Below are 18,900 nucleotides of genomic sequence, written 5' to 3' on the forward strand. Positions count from 1 at the left end.
GTTAGACTCAGATTTTATTATTTCCTTCTTCCTGATTAAAAAAAAAACTTTTAGAAATGTACTTAAGTGTAAATAACTGCAGTTTTTTTTCCACTGCTGCATTCGTAGGAAAATGTTGCTGCTTCTGGTAAAATTTAGTATGTGTATGCTACTTGCTGCCTAACTTTGATTGTTTAGACATTGATATGTATCAAAGTTTTAATTCTCAGCACTGTGTCATTTCCTAATAAAGCTTTAAGCCACTGTAAAACTTGTGTTACCATTCTTATCTGTTGCAAGTTTAGAATACTGTCATTTATGTAAAATCCTATAAATGATGGCTTCACAGTTCCCTCAAAGAAGGAAAAGAGGGATTTCTCAAACTAATGTTACCATTCCTTTAATGGCGTCTTCTCTGTAAAATGAAGGTCTTGTTCAGATACCCAGTGTCAGAGCCTTCTGCTGAAGCATCCAGAAAGTTAAGATGTGTATTAATAATGCTAGTAATCATGTGACTAGCAGGAAGCTATTTTGCTCCGGGTAATGTGATAGTTAAATTGCTGCCAGTTTTACAACCATCACAGTGAATCCATTCCTGTTTAGCGTGGTTTGTTTTGGTCAGAACTAGTCAGTAACTACAAGCCAAACTTCATGGAGAACTTCAGCAGTCAGTATTTATAACATCTGAGTTTTTCTTCATTCACATCAGCTATGCGTCAGGCAACATTTACAGCAATTTAGAGTTGGCTCTGTGGCACAGAGGACTGCTGTCTAAATTGTAACCTATACAAACAAGGTTTGATCATCTGCCCAGGCACTTTTGGAGCAAGGCTAAGAGGGCGAGGACAGAAGGGGCACAACCTACTCAACTCTCCCAGGACATGGAAAGGGTTGTATGCTCTCTGGTGCACATTGAGCAGTGCATTTTCCCTGGTTGAGATAGGAGTGACCACTGCTTATGCTTTATGAGGAGGGATAAGACTACTTGGAGAGAATGCCCTTTGCAGACGTGAGTGAATATTCTTCACTGTCTGTTCATTGGACACCCTTCCGTAGTCTTTCACTGAATGTGCACAGGGAGCTAACGTACAATAAAAAATCCTCAAATTGCCCCTTACGTTAGTCTGAGCGATGGCCCCTTCCTAGTGATAGAGAAGTAATAGGCCAGTGGGCCTGGAAGGAGCCACTAATCAAAATACAGGAAGGAGTAAACAGAGCAAAAAAAAAATATTGCAGTTCAGCATTTGCCTATGTGCTTGACTCACACTGAAGCCCAGCCAGTGATGGCATGAGCCCATATAAATAAAGCATGGTGGTGGCCATCTTTGTTTTTTTTTCTCACAGTTTTAAAACTATTGATCACTTGACTGCATTTGCCATCTTTGAGATCATTTTGCCCTAAGCTTTCTAATCAGTAAGTATATTAAAATGTTACTGTGTTATTTTTCAGAAGAATATTGGGTTGTTGTACTTCACTGTAAGAGTTTTGTTGTGCATTAAATTACTGAATTCATAGGTTCATATGTTGGTACTAGGCTATCGGCCCTAGGGCCTATACAAGCCTAGCCATAACAATTCCCTGGCTATTTCTTCCCACGGTATTTACTTCCCTGGACCCCTGTCAAGCAGGATGACTAACGTGATCCCCGGGGTGAATTTCCTGTCTCCCAGCCAATCATCAAGGTTCCTTTTGAAGAGGGCCAAAGAAGTGCTCTGCTTGACATGTATGGGCAGTCTATTCCAGAGTCTGTGGTGTCTCTGGGTCAAGAACCTATCCCTCCAGCATGTTTTGTTCATTGTGATGACAAGGTTTAGATCCCTGGAGTGTGTGTCTCTGAGGGATTGGGATTTCTTTAAGTGTAGCATGTCCACAGCTCTGGGTTTAACATGGCCTTGTAAGTTAAGCAGAGATCGCCTCTGAGTAGACGATATGTGACAGAGTATAGGTGGAGTTTTTTTTAGACTGTCAGCATAGGGCATCTGCTTTAGGCCTGTGATTCTTTTAGTGAGGTATTTCTGCAGCCTTTCCAGTTGTTGCAGATGTCTTGAGAGATACATACCAAATCGGGCATTGTATTCTAGAATGGGTCTAATGAGGGATGAGTACTGTGGGATAATGACCTCCTTTTTTCTGGATGAAAAGCCCTTAGTGATGAGGTGTGCCACATAGATGGATTTCCTGACTGTTGTGGTGATGTGGTTATAGAAGGTGAGACCACCGTCCACCTGTGTCCCTAAGTCTCTTATCACACTTTCGGTATTTAGTGTACTGCCACCTATGTGGTAATTCACTGGTACATGTTTTTTTTCCCAAAGGGGGAACAGTGTCCTTATGGTAAATAGATTACAACTAAAGTCTTTAAATTTGAATGTTTTGTCATGTTTTCTGATACTGATCATGGTTAATCGGTCAGCAGTTACAAGCCAATATTTTAATTTTATCCTTCCATTAATGGCTGTTTTGATCCAGTTAGGTTAAACTGCAGCCAATTTTACAACCATCAAGTGCTACTAGAATACTCAGTGTCCGTGACATGGATAAAGCCCTGACTATATCCCAGGGAATCAGAGTCTGATTAGCAGCTTAGGTACTGGATGGCACAGGAGGAGGAGGATCCTTGGGTGTCGGAAAAAGCAGGATATGTACAGGCTCAGTAAAAGGGCAGCATTGCACTATACATCCTGGGGAGAGCAGGCTTCACCAAGCCATCACTTAGTGGTAGCCTTCATTAGCAAGTGCATGCTACTGTGTGGTTACAGTTGAGTAGGCATTGCTCGTCTCTGTGGTGATGCAGTTAACCTATTAACAAGCCAAGGAATGGGGTAGAGACTTCCAACAAATGCGCTCATCATCAGGATGTCAAAAAAGGTACAAACTCCTTGATGTCCACCTGAGTGAAGGCTCCTTTGAACCGTTCACTCTAGAGTATCTGGGGATTCCTCACTGCTAGAAAATAAATAGGCTCAACTGTGACAGGAGAGGCTTGATGATTGGGAGGCAGAGGGGGAAAGTACCTAGAACAAATAAAATAATGGAAGTATGAGACAGTTGAAAGCTTCTGAGGTGTTTTTACAAAAGAACCTTAAAAATTAGAAAAGAAGCAGCTAAATTCAAGGGGGGGGACTTGAATAAAAGTAAACAGCCCAAAAGAAACACAGGTCCTCCAACATAGCAAATAAAGCAAAGAAAAAAATTAACATAAAAATGAAGAAGCAAAAACAATTCATTTGTTGCTGATTCAAATGCCAGCTCACGTTCAAAGGCTTCCCACTTCATAAAATGCAACCTACCAGAAAGGCGGGAAAAGAGCCTTTTTGTCAACATCAGTTTGAAGGGAAAAAATTAATATAAATTCATAGGTGTGTATTAGTCTAATGGCCCTGGAGCCTTTACAAGCCTAGCCCATAGGATTACCCTGGCATCATGCTACCTGACCTTAGTTTCCAGTGCCTCTGTCGAGTAGAGCCACTGGAGTGATCCCCGGGCTGAATTTTTTTATTTCCCATCCACCCATCAAGATTTCTCTTGAAGAGTGCCAGTGAGGTGTTCTGCTTGACATGTATAGGAAGTCTATTCCATAGCATGGGCAGTCTCTGGGTTATGAACCTGTCCCTCCAGCATGTTCTCATGATTGTGATAATGAGGCTGAGGTTTGTGGAGCATGTGGTGTGGAGGGATTAGGATTTCTTTACATGTAGCATTTCTAACAAAGCTGGGTCAGACATGGCTTTGTAAGTCAAGCAGAGATTGCCTCTAAGTAGGTGATATGAGACAGAGAATAGTTGGAGTTTAATTAATTAATTTTCCTTGACACGTACTGGATGAGCCTACAGATCAAAAGGCTTCCTTTACTTTTTTAAGTAGTTTTATCCAATAAATCATGCAAACTGTTATCTCTGGAAAGAAAATTCCCCAGAAGAGGAAAGATATGGGGTATACACCACAAAACTAAGTAGTTGCTAATCCATCACCATTGCCACCAAGACCTTCATTGATACCTGTGCATATATTTTAATGCCAGTCTGTCTGTTAACACATAATTACTACCAGTTTGCAGATAAATACTTCTATCAGAAGTTGCTCAGAAGCTAGCCCAAATCTACCCCTATTTAACCAGTTTCATTAGATTAGATTCTGATGTAATAAAAAAAATCCTCAGACACCGGAATCTTTCTGTTTCGTTATACTTCCTAGAGTATTTTGTACTCCTGCTACAATATTTATTAAAAGGATACATGGTCCCCAGTGTATTCCACAGGGGATTAAAGATGATGTAAACTGAGTCAAGCTTATAGCACTGACTATAACAGTGTCTCTCTGTCTCTCTTCTGGGTCCTCTACAGGAGAATTGATTTTGGAAGAAACTATAAATATTATGGATGAAGTGGTAAAGATGTCTTCTTACCTAAGGAAAAGGTAAAAAGTTACTGAGGACCAGTGAAATGTTTGGGCAGGGTACTTCCACCATTACAGTCATTTATGTAATAATTACCAAGATCCCTAACTCATAGTCACTTAAAAGAACTGATTGATCATACAGAGCTACAAGTAAAATGCAGACTCAAAAACCTTAAGGTGTATCTATTTATCAGGGATAAATTTGATATCATTGTATCAAGCTAGGGGTAATCAGCTTGCCACCACAATGGAAAATGTTGAGCAGGTGGTAATAACTGGTGAATCTATGTTAAGAGGGTTGAAGGGCATTTCCCAGAGGACTTAAAAGGATATGATTACTGTCTTATGCTTAAGAAGCAGCAAGATGTCAGATATGAGGGACAATATCAGTGTATTGTGCAATCAGAACACAAGATATGATACAAATTTTCTGGTTGCTGGTTGTAATGATGTGGACAGGACTAATAAAACTTCCTCTAAGGCAGTGGGTGACATTATGAAACTCAGTCAATCATGTAGCTTCCAGTTGGCGTTTTGTGATATTTTCCAGGCCTTAGATTCAGTGATGCAATTAAAGTACAAGAGAGCTTTGTTAGAAACCTTATTAGGAAGGAGTGTTTAAAAATGTAATGCAGGAAATATTCTTAAGGGAAAGATTCAGGGCTGAATCTGCTAACTTTTATATGGATAAACTGTATCTCAGACTCCAGGGTAACTGAGCTTTGGGCAATTTACTGACAAAATCAGTGAGGGCTTTTTTAGGCCATCATCATCAAACATGAAATGCTTATTGACTAACGCCAGAATTTGAACAAACTGGCTGAACTGGAAGCTGAAATAGCAGATGATTGTTTAGACATTTTGTTCATCACCAAGACTTGATTTAGTAAAAAAAAAAAAAAATTAAACTAGTATCTAATTCTAGCTTCAAAAGACATTATTTAACCACAGCAAATAAAACAGGGGTGGCATATCAGTATATGTGAACAATAAACAGCGGTAATCCAGAAGGCTCGAGTAAAGTCTGGTATCTCACCTATGACCCAGAAGGTGACAGGACTAAAAAGAAACAGAGTACAAAGGATTAGTCCAGATAAAATCATTTTAGCTAGTAGATCTAGGAGACTCTCCCTCTGATACCTTCCCTGTGGGAGGAATAAAGACACCTTGTTGAAGTTTCCAGTAGTTTATTCAATTAAGTAGGTAGATGGATGAGTGTTCTTGTTCTAATACTTGCCACCACAATTAGAGCAAGAATTCTCATCCATCTATCAGCTTAACTGAATAAACTACTGGAAACTTCAACGAGGTCTCTTTATTCCTTCAACAGGGAGGGTATCAGGGAGAGAGTCTCCTAGGTCTGCAAGCTAAAGTGATTATATCTGGACTAATCCTTTGAACTCTGTTTTTATATGTGAACGATAGGCACAATTCATCTTTAGAAATTCAGAAGGCACATCGCGGTAAGCTAACAGCTGTCATTGAAGTTAGCGCATTAAGATGCAGTGTAACATTATCCAGTAGATCTAATATCTTCCATTATTTAGACCTCAGTCTACATAAATTAATTAGTATTTGTTTTACCAATAAATTTGATACTATTGCTGGTGATTTTAATACTCCAAAACTAATTGGTCTGCACCTACGTCATCATCCAAAACTATAAATAAAGTTATTTGAGTAGAGTTTATATAATGGTTATTCACAACAGGGAAAGAAAGTACCAGAGGTAATAATGCTATGAATTTCATGTATGCAAACAAACTGAACAATTTTCCGTGTCACACAGAGCTTCAGGTGGGTAGATCTGATTATCTGTGTTTATTATTTGTGGTTTCTCCCATTACACATTATATGAGCAACTCTGAGGAGGTTACTCGGAAGTATTACCATTCCAATTTTATTGCAGTCAATTCCAAAATAAACATATAGAATTGTGAATCTTGTCTATTTTTCTATACAGGAGAGATGGGTTAAGCTATATGGCTTTATTGACAACCTGATACAACAATTTGTGCCTTTCAGTAATGCTACCAGCATTAGCAATAACTTTCTACCTTGGTGAAGTAGTAGGCTTTCACGTTTTAAATGTAGCAACAAAAGACTATGGCGATCATTTGAGTTTTGTCCTACTTTGGATAACAGCAAAATTATAACAGAGTCAAAACATATTCGCAAATTGGTTAATAAAGTGAGATTTGAGTATGAAGTAAAATTGCCTATAAATGCTAGTGACAATCATAAAGCATTGTTTAAGCATCTGTGTTCTGGGAAAGATGTAACATTTGGAGTATCCCTAATCCCTAAAAATGGGTGGCAGTTTCATTACTGATCCTAAGGAGCTAATTAATATTTTTGCCCAAAGTTTTTTTTTTTTTTTAATGGAGAGTATACCAACAACTCTTATTAATCCAAACTCAATTATCCTCAGTAGTACTTAACCAATAATATGGGATGTTAATATAAGAATGGCATTATTAAACATCAAGTCTAACCCTCCAGCTGGCCCTGATGTCCTAAATGTTTTTCCCTTGAAGGGAATGGCAGAGGTATTACTGCCATGCTTAGCCTACTCCTTTCAGAGGTGTTTAACAGAAGGCTATGTACCATCTAGCAGGAAAGTGCTATTTGTCATCCCTATACAGAAAAATCATCCCAGTCTGCCTAATGAGAACTACAGACTGATAAGTCTTACTTGTATACTCAGGAAGTGTTTTAATTGTGCTGTGTGTACTGCTCAAATTTTAGCCCTGACATCTCCCAACATAGCTTTCTACCCAGACTTTCCTGTATCTCTAATTATAAGAATATTATAAATTCCATTTACCTGGGTTTGGCTTGTATATTAAGATTTTACAAGAGAGTTTAATTTGGTCGCCCATGCAGGTTTTATTGACATCATGTCTAAAAGCAATATGAATCATATGTGATTAAATGTGTTCTCAAATGGATGCAAAATCTGAAGTGTAGAATTATAATTAAACATTGTTTTTTTTTCAAACATCTTTATTAAAACATCACAAGATACAGGCATACATACATTAATAGAAAAGACTTAGACACATTATACATTACATTTTCTTTATAACAATTTTCAGTGCAGCATTACAAAAATCACTCAATCCCTGCCTTCTCTTAAACCTTACTCCTCATCCTGAACATTATTCTCTGACTATTTTCCCATAAATTCCATTTACTTGTATGTAATTTACTCCTTCCCTTTCCTGAAGTTCTCTTTTCCAGTTCTTTTATTTACTTTACAATATTCAGTTCTTCAAATACTGTTAGTTTAGATTTCCATTTTCTAGTGATTGCATTTTTTGGCAGCTAATATAATTAGTAAGGCCTTTCTATGTCTAGGCAATTCAGATCCTGTGTGCCAGCTCGAAAGGATCATTTCCATAGTTACAGCCATTTGTTCCCCTAATATTTCTGACAGAGCCCTCTGTAGGGATTTTTTAAAAATCTCCCAACTCATTACACCGCCAAAAATATGTAGAAATAAAAATTGTCAGTTGGTAAGGGTAATCTCATTGATCTGTTTTAGGTCCCTTACTTTTGACACAAAAAATAATGTGCAAAAAGAACATCAGAAGTATTAAGAATAGTCAGGAAGGAAACAATATGCAAGCTAAAAAAAAAATTATATTTCTTAAAAATGTTGAGTCCTTTTGTCCATTCACAGTATATGGACCTCATCAGAACTAAAACATGTTAGTATGTTCCTGTACTTAAATATCACATAGGTAATGTGCGCAACAGTTAAAACCAAATTCTTAAAGACATTGTACTACAAATGAATCTAAAAACAGTCACCCTATAAACATCAAGTTAAAATAATGTATATAAAAATCGTGAATATGGTGTATAAAACTATAAAAATCAATGTATTGTAGACCACTTATAAATAGTGAAGTATAAGATAATTACTATATTTGTTAGGTGAATTAAAATTTGGTTCCTCTATTTTCAGTAGAGAAGTAATTGATAGGTATTCACTGATACCTGGTTTGTTTGAGAAATCTAATTGAGCTGCCAGAGTAGCTCCCTGTATTCTAGATGCATCTCCCAAGTGTCCTCTCTTGGGTCAGGAACCACAATATTCAGCATGTCATAACAGATTTTCTTAAAATTTTCAAACACGAGTGGTATTTTGTATGCAGATACTTAAAGAGAATAACAGCCATACAGAATATTATACTCATAAAACAGCAGAAAGTATTCTAAGAACTAAACCAACATGAGAATGTAGGGAGGAGATTCTACCAATAGGGATGAATGCAATTAAGGGTACAGAAAATAAGCAAGTGGGGGCTGGAATTTACTCGAAAAAACTCCCAAAGGAACCAATGTATTGGGATCAAATGTTGAGAGGGAAAAGTAACAGAATGGGAAGAGGCCTAGAAGGCATTTGGACTGCAGCCTAGAGACTGCTTACCCTATTATGGATTGATAAAGAGTATAAGCAAAGAAAAAGGGATAGGGGAATCCTAATTGAAAAATGTGCTCTGGTAGAATTTTTAGTTGAATCTAATACAGAAGCTTTTGTTAAAAAGGTGATAATTAGTAAGGCATATAAATGTATGATAACTATCGGAATCAATCAGAGGAGATTAGAAATGATTGTTGGAATAAGGCTCAGTATTGAGCATTTCCATTGGCAAGCTTGATTGAAAATTGCTTAACTTGTTTTAAAAAAGGGTTCTCATAACACAGCCCCATAGAGTTTGGTGACCAGCCACTGCTCTACTATCTTCATCTGAGTAATCCAAGGGATCTTTTTGCCCATAGCTCAACTTTGCACAGCACCGCACAGTGGAGGTAACCATGAATGTTTCCTCTCTTTTGTTGTTAAAAAAATAAAAGGCTTTGTGTCTGTTATGCTTAGTAACTGTCTATAACTCTGCTTCCACTCTCATGATGTACACCATTCAAAACCTGCTTATAAATACTATGAACAGCTGTGATGGCTTAGTGATTAACTGCTGTGACTGTAGTGTACACGGTCCTGGGTTCAAGACCTGCAAGAGCTGTTTATTTAGAGGGACAGGAATTTAACAATACATGGGTGGTGAAAGCCAATACACTGTTGGCTAGGCTTGCTTTGGCCCTCAGGCTGATAGCCTAGTACCTACCTATGAACTTATGAATTGTGCTTGTAATTCTAAGTCTATGTATTTGTGCTACGGAGCTTTTCTCTTCGGGCCTCTGCTGAAAATTGGCTTCCACCCAGTTGGACCGTCCTGGTAAAACAAATGTAAATAAATAAATAAAAATAAATAAAATAAAATTGGTGGTTATAGATGCAAAAGCTAAAGTAGATTTATTTTCCCTTAGAAGCTGCCCGTGCTCCAACTGAAAAGTCCCTTAAATTGCATTTAGCTGCTTGGAGAGCACCTTAGCTAAGTTTTCTACAGCATTTGCCACTTTAACTGAAATTTCCTAATCCCTAATAGTCTTGTACCACTTGAGCTCTCCAGTAGTATAAACCCAGCATTAAGCCCCCAATTAAACCACATCCTTCCTTCCTCATTAAAGTAAGCAATTTTACACCTAGTATTATGTTTAGTCAGTTCTCCTCCATTTCTCCTGCCAGCCTGATTGACATGGGTATCCTGAGGCAGTAACAACTGTCTCATTTATACTGACAACCAACTGCTCTTAAACCACTCAAGCTCAATTTGTGAAAGATGCATGTACACTAAGAATTTGGAATCCTTGCTCTTTCGTTCACAGAACAGTGATACTGAAGAGGTTGTCAGCCCTCATATTATACGCCTCCTGCACAAACCACACTGTCAACAATAAATCATCATATGTGGAGGTACTCTCCAGAAATTTACCTAAACACCAGAGACCTCTGAAACGCAAACATGCTACACCTAATGCAGTATTTACAGCACACAATACACACAAAACTACAACCACAAGTGTCTCACCAAACAAGCTCCTAAGGCAAAGCACATCAAAGCCAAATTTTTTCGTCATAGGTGACTCCATAGTGAGACACACAGATTCTTTGATTTCCTGTCCTTGCCTATTTAAGTGGTACAGTGTGAAATATTTTCTGCTTAAAAACCTCAGCTTTGGCCGGCTAAGAACTTGCTATATTCAACTGGACGTATAAGAGAATTTAAGTACCTTTATCTGCTCTTTTTATTTCAAAAAAATACAGTATTTAAATTGATTTTAACTGTGTGGAAGGAATATTAACTGAACTGGAAGTTTTCACTCTGCTCTTCAGTTAGCCCCACCCACCCTCCTTGTTTTTGTTTTGCTGTTAATCTTAATGGCCTTGCAACTGCCTGCTCCTCTTGTAAATTTGTGTTTGGATACTCCTTCTGGGCCCATCTCATTTGCTCACTCAACTGAGTGCAGTGAGATCATATTCTGATTTCAGGCACTCCTACTGTGTACAAAGAGAGCATCTGGGAAACAGAAAAAAAAAATTAAGCTTGTTTTCTGCCTTTCCTGTTAAGTGGTACAGACTATTTGTAGGCTTCTGAGCCCCCAAGCCCTTCTGTGTTGGAGGGAAGCCTTCTAGCTTAGTTTTTTTCCCTTATAACTAGCCAGTTTTCTAGTTTCAGCACTCAAATCTGTTTCTTTGATCTCAGCACTTGTTCAGAAAAAAAAAAATTTCATCTGCTTTTACTGTACTTGTGTTTCTACCTACTTCTTTTACTTTTGCATCATCTTAAAAGTACTCAATTGTATTTATTACTGCTTGGTGTAACTCATTCTAAGCCTTTTGGTTTAAACACTTGGGCTTCGGACCAGTTGTTTTGCACTGAGAGGGTTTGTGGTCTGCACTGTAGTGGCAGAACAGGTTCTAGGTTGGGAACTGCTGATTGAGGGTTCAGTGTCTGTTATTCTAAAAGTGTATTAATTCTGGTTTAAGCACTTGGGCTTTCAGGCCAGTTATTTTACATTAAGAGGGTTTGTGGTCTGCACTCTTGTGGGAGGAGAGGCTGGACTCTGCCCTTCTGAGCTGGGAATTTCTGGTTGAAGGCTTATAGTGCATGCATATCTGAACTGCTTCTTACTGAAGTTGGTGCGCCTTGTTTGCTGTGGCATAGACTGGATTCGGGCCTGCTGGATCTAGCTTTGTCTGTGTAACTTGAGCACTAATCCAGGCATTCTCTAAAGTATTCAATTGTATTTATTACTGCTTGGTAGTAACTTGATTAAAGTGTAGCTATCATTCTAAGTCTTTTGGAATAAGCACTTGGGCTTCAGACCAGTTGTTTTACATTAGGAAGGTTTGTGGCATGCACTGTGGTGGCAGGACAGATAGCTTTCATCCTTCTAAGTTGGGAACTGCTGATTGAGAGCCCAGTGTCTGTTATTCTTAAAGTGTATTAGTTCTGGTTTAAGCACTTGGGCTTCAGGCCAGTTATTTTACATTAAGAAGGTTTGTGATCTGCACACTTGTGGGAGAAGAGGCTGGACTCTGCACTTCTGAGCTGGGAATTTCTGGTTAAAGGTTTATAGTGCCTGAATATCTGAACTGTATCTTACTGAAATTGGTACACCTTGTTTGCTGTAGCATAGACTAGATCCAGGCCTGCTGAATCTAGCTTTGTTTATATGCTTGTTGTTTGTTTGCTTGTTATTTCCCTGGAACACTAATTCCACCTAATACACGGCTTCTCAGTGCTTCTGTGGATCACCAGCGATATCTGCATTGCTTACTGTACTTATTTCCTTGTTTCACTTGAAAGAAAGTTACTGTTTGTCGTTTTTGCATTTAAGTTACCTGGCACTTGCTCACTAAAGCAATTATATAAGTCAGCACTAAAAATTAAAAGCACTACACTCTCACTCCCCATTGGCCCTGGTTTTCAATTATTAAGGAATTCCCAATATTATTCTAGCATGTCCAAAGGTCAGTTGTCAATCTCCTCTCCAGTCCAGCTGGTGAATCTGGGAATCTTGAGGCAATGTTACAACTGCCTCATGTACACAGACAACCCTCTCCTCCTCCCAACAAATTCCAACACATGTGAGAGATGCAACCATATAGCCAAACTGGAGGCTAAGCTCTCTCAACTCAGTACTGGCATAACCAGTCAGGAGGAGAAGGAAACCACACTCACTACAATTCCAGTCTCACATAGACCTACCACGACAGCAAACCAAACACATAATCACACAAAAACATACTCGGAGGCTCTAAATAAAGATCTGCCGAAGCAACAGAGACCTCCAAAGCAGACACCCAAGCAGCCGCTACCCCAAAACAAAACACATGCAACACATATCTCACAAAGCCAGTGTGCCAAACAGTCACAGCCCTTAAGACTAAACAACACACCTGATACACTTTTAATAGGTGACTCTATCATCAGGCACACTGATGTCCTGCTCACCAGGCTGAACAAGGAGAGGGTCACGGTGAGCAGCCTGTCGGGAGCTAGGATCTGCCACATAACACAAGCACTCAGGTCACTCCAAGGCAAGTACAAATATGACTCAGTCATTGTCCATGCTGGTGTGAATGACCTAAGACGTACCTCCCTGGACTACATGAAAAGAGACATAAAGGAACTCTCTGAGCATGTAGCCCAGGCCGGTATGACCCTGACCTTGAGGAGCATCTTACCCTCACCAAGAATGATGCCACAATATGAAGACAAGATGATCAATTTCAACAATTGGCTTAAGTACTGGTGTCATTCAAAGGGGATCCAATGCCTGTCAGCTTGGGATGATATGCTCGACAAGCCACAATGCTTCGCTAGGGACGGCTTGCACCTGTCACCCCTGGGCTTTCGATATTGGCAAAGGCTCTTGCTACCCCATAGTGCCTTTTTAGGCAAGGCTCAAAAGACAAACCCACCTCCATAGGTATCACAAGGGATAAGAAACTAAGAGTAATGCTACTCAACGCCAGAAGTCTAAACCTCAAGATGCACGCACTGAAACTCTCCTTAGCATGGAGAACATCGATATCTGTGCAGTAACAGAAACCTGGTTCAGGGCTCCCGAGAGCACCCCAGCACTACCAGGTTATACCTCATACCATGCTTTTCGGCCCCAAAACTTGGACCGAACCACAAAAGGAGGGGAGTATCGATATTCATCAAAGATACCCACACCTCCAGGTTGGTGGCAAAGCACGAAGCATCAGAGACTATCCATGTGCAACTAACAGTGGGTAAAACTGCCTTCCAGTTTATAGCCTGCTACAGACCACCCTCCCAAACCCAGGAACCCCACTTGGCCTTCCTGAGAACACTGGAAAATATGAAGGTCTCTCCAAACACCATTATATTGGGCGACTTCAACTACCCAAACATAGACTGGGAGCATTACTCTAGCTCCAATACCCTAGCCCAAAGGTTCCTAGAATTTATAAACTCAAATGCTATGGAACAACTTGTTACCACTCCCACAAGAGGGGAAAACATACTGGACCTGATCATCACCAACATGGGGACTCTATGCTCCAGACCAGAAGTGTATCCCTCACTGGTAAGATCAGACCATAAACTAATCTCACTGGATATTCACATCCCGACCCCACCCCCTGCCCAGAAAACCACAGTGAAAAACTTCTCTAAAGCAAATTTCACACTCCTCAAAACTGAGGTGGAATCCTTCAAAGCCCGCGGGCCTGTGGAAAATACGGCCCAGACTGCAGAATCCTTTATAAACGCATTCTATGAACACCTTCAGGAATGCATGGATCATGCGATCCCAAATAAAACCAAGACCCAATCCTCCAAAGGCAGACGTCCTGTCTGGTGGACCCCAGCCGTAAACAAACTATACAATAGAAGGAGGAAGCTACTAAATGATAGAGCAAAATCCCAAAAAGGGAAGGCATCACTGATCAGTATTAGCAAAAAACTACGGGCACACATAAAATTGTCTAAGGCCAGCTTCGAGAGAAAAATTGCACAGGACACTAAGGATAATCACAAGGCTTTCTTTAGTTATGTTAGGAACCTGGGTGGTAATTCCCAGATATGCTCAGAATTAGTCCAAAATGACAAAAAATACACCGAACCCACAGACATTGCCAACATCCTAGCTGACAGGTTCAGCGCAAACTTCTCCCCCCCTCCCCACCAAAAGGGCAAATATCTTTCCCAGCAGAGTGCTGCCCCCCTGACATCTCAGATGCTCAGGTAAGAGCCGCCCTCTCCAAAGCAAAAAACACAGCATCAATGGGACCAGCTGTGTCCTACATGAACTCCAAGAAGAGCTAAACCCAAACATAAAACTACTGTTCAATCTCAGCCTCACTACAGGATATGTGCCCAAAGAGTGGCGTACAGCAACAGTGGTCCCTCTCCGTAAAGGTGGTGCCTCAACGGATCCTGGAAACTATCGCCCCATAAGCCTGACTAGCTTGGTCTGCAAAGCTATGGAAAGGATCATCATGGACCTCATAAATAAAGATATTGGGGACCTACAAACACTGGATCCTACCCAGTTCGGCTTTGTTAAGGGCAGCTCCTGCCACTTAAACCTGGTTGATTTCTTTGAAACAGTCACCAAGGCCATTGACGAGGGGAAGGTGGTCCACACAGCCTACCTGGACTCGCAAAAGCCTTTGATACAATACCCCACTCGGGCATTATAGATAAGCTCACCAGCTTAAATATAAACCCCTATGTCACTAGATGGATTGCCAACTGGCTCAAGGACAGAACCCACATGGTTAGAATTGCTGGAGCCATGTCAGACTCCAAACCAGTTACAAGTGGTGTCCCACAAGGCTCAGTCCTGGGACCTCTCTTGTTCGGTATATATTTCTCAGAGGTACAGGCCAACATGAAAGGACTGTGGCTGACCAAGTTCGCAGATGACTGCAAACTGGGCGCCATAATCGACTCTCCAGCCTACACAAGCATCCTCCAAAAGGGCCTCATAGAAACAGACAACTGGTGCCAGAGCCATGGCCTCAAGCTAAATGCCAAAAAGTGTATAGTCATCCCCTTTGGCAAAAACAAAGTGCCCACAAATTACCACATAGGTGGTAATCCATTAAGTACAGAAGAAGTAATTAGGGACCTGGGGACCCAAGTTGATAGCAATCTTTCATTTGACAAATACGTGGCCAAACTGGTTAGAAAAACATTTTATATAGCCCACCTAATCATGAAGGGATTCACATCTAGATCAGGGGAGGTCATCGTGCCTCCTTACTCATCCCTCATCAGGCCCATAATTGAGTACAATGCCCCTTTTGGGATGTACCTTACCAGACACCTGCAGCAACTGGAAAGACCCCAAAAGTACCTCACCAAGAAGATCAAAGGGCTCAAACAGATGCCATATGCTGCCCGGTTAAAGAAACTGCAGCTCTACTCAGTGGCATACCGCCTGTTCAGAGGCGATCTGTGCCTGACGTATAAAGCCATGTCCTACCCGGAATTAATGGACATGCTGCACCTCAGAAAATCCAAATCCCATCGAGCTACGCTCGAGAGACTTGAACCTCAGCACTGAAATAAATAGGACATGCTGGAGGGACAGATTCATAACCCAGAGGCTCCCTTCACTCTGGAATAAAATCCCAGTCCAGGTTAGGCAGAGTCCCTCATTGACTCTCTTCAAGAGGAATCTTGATGAGTGGATGGGAGATCGTAGGTTTACCCCGGGTATCACTTCTGTGTCACTGTTAGACAGAGGCACAGTATACTAACCTCGAAAAAGGGCATAGCAAAATAAATTTAAAATGGGTGGCGAAAGCCAAACACATTCTGGCTAGGCTTATAAATGCCCTAGGGCAGATAGCCTAGCATGAACCTATGAACCTATGTCCCACTCGCAAGGCTGGACAAGGAGAAGATTACGGTCAGCTGTCTGTCAGGTGCCAAGATCCACCAGATCACACACGCACTTGAGTCTCTCCACAACAAGTATCATTATGACGCTGTCATAGTTCATGTTGGTTTGAATGACTTGAGATGTACCTCACTGGACTACTTGAACAGACATATAACCAAGCTCTCTGAATATGTGACTCAGGCACACATGTCCCAGCTTTGAGCAGCATACTACCTTCACCTAAGACAATACCACAACATAAGCAAAAACTGATTGACTTCAACAATCGGCTTAGTTTCCAGTGTCATTCTAAAGGAATCCAGTACCTGTCAGTCTGGCATGACATGGTAGATAGACCACGCTGCTTTGCCAGAGATGGTCTTCATTTATCACCTTTGGGATTTTGGTTACTGGCTAAGGCTCTTGCCTTCCCCATAGTGCCTTTTTTAGGCAATGTCACAACAGCAAAATTCCCAGTATAAAAATATCAAAAACCAACCTTAAGGTTATGCTGCTAAACGCTAGGAGTCTAAACCTAAAACTGTACTCAGTGGAAGCAGCCCTTACGTTAGAAGATGCTGACATCTGTGCAGTCACAGAGACTTGGTTTAATGTTGTGGAAAGCACCCTGGCCATACCGGATTACAATGTCTTCCACACATTCAGACCACAAACTGAAAGTGCAAGAACTAAAGGAGGTGGAGTATCAATATTCATCAAAGATAAATACACCTCTAGATTGATTTAAAAAAAATATTCCCTTGACCTAATTCAGGTCCAGTTGACTGTAGGTAAGACCCCTCTCCAAGTTATTGCCAGTTATATGACCCCCTCCATGAACCAGGATAACCACACTGCATACTTGGATCTACTTGAATCACTCAAGATACAACCAAACAACCTGGTTTTAGGTGACTTTAACTACCCTTCCATAGACTGGGTAAATTATACATGTACTAACACACTTGTCTAAAGGTTCTTGGACTTCATCAACTCCAGTGCCCTGAGCCAAATGGTTGACACCCCCATAAGTGGCCCAAACATTCTGGATCTAGTGCTCACTAACATGGGTAATTATTGTACCACCCCATTTGTGTGGCCCTCCCTAGTGAGATATGATCATAAATCAGTCTGATTAGAAGCAACAATAACATCTGACCCCCCCCCCAAGTAGGAAACTAGACTGAAAAACTTCTCCAAAGCCAATTACAACCTAATACATGACAGCATTAATAGCTTCATAGCCCCTGCCCTCACTGATGGCATAGACACCTGTACGCGGATTTACACCAATGCCTTATATAAGTATCTATACAAATGTATTGACTCAGCCATACCTAATAGGACCAAAACAATATCCTCAAGAAAGAAAAGCTGGTGTGGTGGACAGCCACCATTAAGAGGTTATACAATAGGAGAAAGAAATTACTGTACAAGAACGGGAAGGAACAGTCTCTGAATTGGAAGCATTCCTTCGTCAGCTTAAACAAGCAAATAAGACACCTCATAAGGCATTCTAAAGCTAATTATGAATCCAAATTAGCCTCCTTCGCTAAGATTAACTATAAGGCCTTCTTTAGCTACATCAGAAACCTTAAAGAAAAAAGCCAGATCTGCACAGAACTGGTTGCTAATGGCATTGGCACCACATATACTGAACCCGCAGAAATAGCCAACCTGTTAGCTGACAGGTTCAGTGAAAACTTCTGCCCCCTATCCCCACCATATATCACCCAAAGCACCCTTACCACCTGCCCCCCACCTAGTATCTCCAAGGACCAAGTCATAAACTATCTCTCCAAAGCCAAAAACATAGCCTCTGTGTACCTGATAATATTCCAGGCTGTGTTCTAAATGTATTAAAACAGGAACTATCTGCACCACTCGGTACTTTTTTTAACCACAGTCTAAGCACTGGTTTTGTGCCTGCTGAATGGAAAACAGCAACCATCATCCCGTTACATAAAGGAGGCACCTCCACTGACCCTGGGAACTATAGACCCATAAGCCTGACTAACCTAGTTTGCAAGGCTATGGAAAGAATAATCATGGACATTATCAACAAAGATATAAGAGATCTCCAAACATGCCACCCAATTAAATTTGGCTTCATTAAAGAGAGATTCTTCCTCTTGATCCTGGTGGACTTCTTTCGGACAGTCACCAAAGCCCTGGATGAAGACATATCCATGCATACAGCCTACCTGAGCCTGGTCAAGGCCATTGGCAATATTCCCCACTCAGGCATCACTGATAAACTCACCCAGCTGGAGATCAACCCATATATTGTCAGGTGGATTGCAAACTGCCTGACTGATGGAACTCACACAGTCAAAATAGGTGACTTACCACCACCAGCAGATCCACACCTGGTGGTGTTCCACAGAGCTTGATGCTGGGGGCCCTATTGTTTTAAATCTACTTCTCAGATGTACAGGTTAAAACAAAATGCATATGGCTGACAAAGTTTAGTGATGATTGAAAACTGGATGCAGTCATCAAGAACCCAAGTGATGTCAACATCCTACAAGAAAGACTTACACAGACAAATGACTGGTGCCAAAGTCATGGTCTAATAAAAATCAATGCAAAAAAATGCATTATCATACCTTTTGGCAAGGGCAATGTCTCTGCAGATTACCACATTAATAACAACAGCCTAAGCACAAAATCTGTAATGAGAGATTTGGGCACACAGGTTGACAGCAACTTTTCCTTTGACCACCACGTCTCCACAGTGG

The sequence above is a fragment of the Protopterus annectens genome, chromosome 1.part1, assembly GCF_019279795.1.
Source record: "Protopterus annectens isolate FY-2018-M chromosome 1.part1, PAN1.0, whole genome shotgun sequence".
Taxonomy (NCBI): domain Eukaryota; kingdom Metazoa; phylum Chordata; order Ceratodontiformes; family Protopteridae; genus Protopterus; species Protopterus annectens.